We start from the raw sequence: 3,853 nt of genomic DNA on the forward strand, positions 1-3,853 counted from the left end.
ACTATATATAATATATAATAATATAATTAAGTCAAAAACTATTCAATATTGGACTCATTTTGAAGGTATTAACGAGATGATTATAATGGTGTAACTTGTTAAAATAAAAATGTATTTTTTAAACATGTTTTAATTGATATACGATTATGTATGTTAATTTGATAAATGTTTAAAATGAAACATTTAAAAGTAGATGACGTAAAGTAAATTAATTAATTAATTTTATAGGGATATAAAATGTAAATTTAAAAGGGTTTTTCTAACCCCACCCCCTCCTATCGGTGCATGTGAAGGGGTGAGATTGTGTAGGGGGTGAGTATGTGAGGGTGAGAGTTAGGGAAAGGTGTGAGGGTGAGAGTGAGGGAAAGGTGTGAGGAGGAGGGGGTGAGAAGTGACGTAAGGGGGTGGGGATATCAACCCCCATTTAAAATTGTAATTTTAAAAAAATCGGTTGTGAAGGGGTGAGTGTATGTGATGAGAGGATGAGGTGAAAAAGTGAAAAAATGAGTCTAAAGGGTATTTTGGTCATTTAGTATTTTAAGACTTTAAGACTTTTGCTAAATTTGCTTAATAAGATAGTATAGATATAATTTCAAAATGCAACCCAATAAATTGAGATATTTATGAAAATGATGAGAGTTCATTTATTATGATTTGAATATTTATTGAAGATGAATAAGGTTCATTAATTATGATCAATACTTTATACTAGAAAACAATCAAAACTTCTATGAAATCACATATTCATCAAGTTAAATGGATGGTTGAGATTGAGTTGTATTGGTTGTACAAATGTAAATGGTTGTATAATAACCCACCTCTATATATATAGGGTTGGGTTTACGTGAGACCAAGGGTTTTTCGTGAGACCCGTAAGACCAATTTATATTCATTGATCAACTTTATAAGCTAATGATCTAAAGTTGCACGGTGGCAATTTTGTGATTATGAATGTTCAGATTGTAAATCTAATCTAAGGGTTGAGAATTAGTTTTACGGGTTTCAAGAAAAACTCTTGGTCTCACATGATCCCAAGTATATATATATATATCGATACACATCTTGATTTCAGTGTTTCGGTTTATTTCTTTTTTATATCGATATAATACGGTTTTATGTGGTTTTGAGAAAGTGATAATGTTTTTTTATTTTTGAATAAAATATAAATTTGAAAATATCATAAAATTTTGAAAAAAAAAATATATCGATATCAATATCAAATTAATCTTTTTAAAAGTTCTTGTGTTTTGGTGTAATTTCCTTAATTCAGTTTTTTTTATTATAATTTAATTGAGGTTTAGTAACAAAGAAATTTGATTTAGGTTTAATAATATAATTTTTTATAAATATAATAATTAAGTATCATGTTAGAACTCAACGATTATCTTAATTATATTTTAATTTTTTATATTTAAGATGAGATGTTTATCCAATATTTGATTATGTTTATCTGTAGTTAATTACACGAATTCAAATATGGAGCTTTAATAAGTTGTACATATGCACAATTTACTTGTACTCTTGAAGTTTAAGTAATATGCATCAATAAACAATATTTAATACATAAAAAATAATTTTTAAGAGTTTTTGTCAAATGCTTTATAATATAGTATAAATATATATATTCTATCCCGTAATATATGCGATTTCCTTTACGACTTCTTTAAGAAAATATTAATTAAATAAAAATAATAATAATCCGTGTAGAAGATACAAGTAGGTACCAAGTAGAAACAAAGCACATTACCTCAAAAAGATATGCTTTGTGCCCTTGATTTTGGTCCGTATTTGTTTTTATGTGCATTTTTAGATTTGGGTTGTTGATAAAATTCATCTAACTACACTTTCTAATTATTCCAATAAATAAATACTTTTTATTCTTTTTCAACCTATTAAAACACAACAATATAAATAAGGAGGTGTTTAAGATTGCTTATTTAAAACAACTTATGTTTTTCTATAAAAATGTTTATCAACTTATTATAAGTTGGAATGATTTAACTTCTAAAAAAAACTTCTTATTACCGGTTTGCATCGATATAAGTTGTTTATCCAAACACTCAAATTTATTTATTACCAATATCATACCGAAATAAGTCAATAAATTATTTTTATAAATAATCCAAAAAACCCGAATATTCTTAGGCTATCATTTGTCAAATAGAAGTGTTTGTTTGTATTGTATATATGCATGATTAAAAAAAGAGATGGTCCCAAAACTCTTTTTCACTTTTGCTTTTTTTCCCTCTTCCTTTTGAATTAAAGTAACTATGAGAGCTTGTATTTAAATTATTGTCTTAATATTGGAGATTATAATTTAATTAGCTCCATAGTTGTGGGGGTATGTATATAAATATAAATATAAATATAAATATAAATATAAAACTTGGTTAAATATCCAAAAATTACATCAAAAGCATATTCTAATAATATTCTTAAAGCGACGTATGAACCAAAATCTAGCAACATGGAGTTAATTTATGTCTACACAATTATTATAACACCTATGGGTAAAGGATTATAAAAATATTAAAGTATTGTGGTATTCGATAAGTGTTTATCAAATTATTTATCTTATCAATAAAGTTGAGAATCTTATCAGGTAAAAACGATAATAAAGATGAATTAGTATCAATTAATAACATAATTTTATTTAATTTTCTTTATTTTTAATTCATAAGGGTATGATTGTTCTTTGATTTTATAATAAATAATTTTAGTAATACCTTAATTGTGTTTAAATCGAAAAGATTATATAGAGGAGAAGTTTTTTAGGAAATGATCAATCAATTTGTTGTAAATAAAAAATTATATATATATATATAGGGTATATTTCTTTTACAACCTTGTGCATTTGTACAACTTTTGCAACCCAATTAATTGAGATATTTATAGAAATGATTGGAGTTCATTTATTATGATTTGAATATTTATGGAATATGAATAGAGTTTATTAATTATGATTAATACCTTATATTAGGAAACAATTAATTGATTAAAAATTGAATGGTTGAGATGAGGGTTGTATAGGGTGTAGGAATGACAAAGAGTGTAGAATAACATCCCCCCCCCTCTCTCTCTCTATGTATATATATATATATATATATATATATTAGTTTTGTAAATAAAAGATTATATATGTACTAGTTTTGTACCCGCTGCAATGCAACTAAATGTAAAACTTTCTTGTAAATAAAAAATTAATTAATTATTTATAAAATGTTTACACTTTAAATTATCGTTTTATATGCAAGTAAAATGATATTTTTCATAACTAAATGAGAAATAGAAAGGTTGAAGCCTATAAAAAATCATCCATCAAATAGGTTTTTTTTATTGAAGAAGTAGTTCATCTTTAAATCTCAAAGTAATTTGAGAACTTTGTTTTGACAACTTCAGTCTCCGTCCCATCTTTATAAACATTAAAAATATCATAGTATTTGGTTCATTTGAGGGTATTGGAGAGATCATTATAATGGTATAATTTATAAAAAAAATAAATAAGCATTTTTAAAGATATTTTTGTTAATATATAGTTATATATGTTAATATGAGAATATGTAAAATGAAAAATAGGAAAAAAAGAAATATAAAGTATCTAAATAACTAATTATAAAGGTATAAAATATAATTTAACAATAAAAAATAATTTCTTTTAATGATCATATTGAACGTGGAGGTTGTAAATGTTCAAAAATTGAACATAATTGATCAAAATTTATATCTCTTAAAACTTTAATAATAATCATTTAACACGTTTTATAATATAATATAGATAGTGGATAGATAAGGCTTTAAATTAAAAATATAAAAACAAATTAAATATAAGTTAAAAATAACTCACTACATGTTT

The sequence above is a fragment of the Cynara cardunculus genome (assembly GCF_001531365.2).
Source record: "Cynara cardunculus var. scolymus isolate 2C chromosome LG 3, CcrdV1, whole genome shotgun sequence".
Classification (NCBI taxonomy): Eukaryota; Viridiplantae; Streptophyta; class Magnoliopsida; order Asterales; family Asteraceae; genus Cynara; species Cynara cardunculus.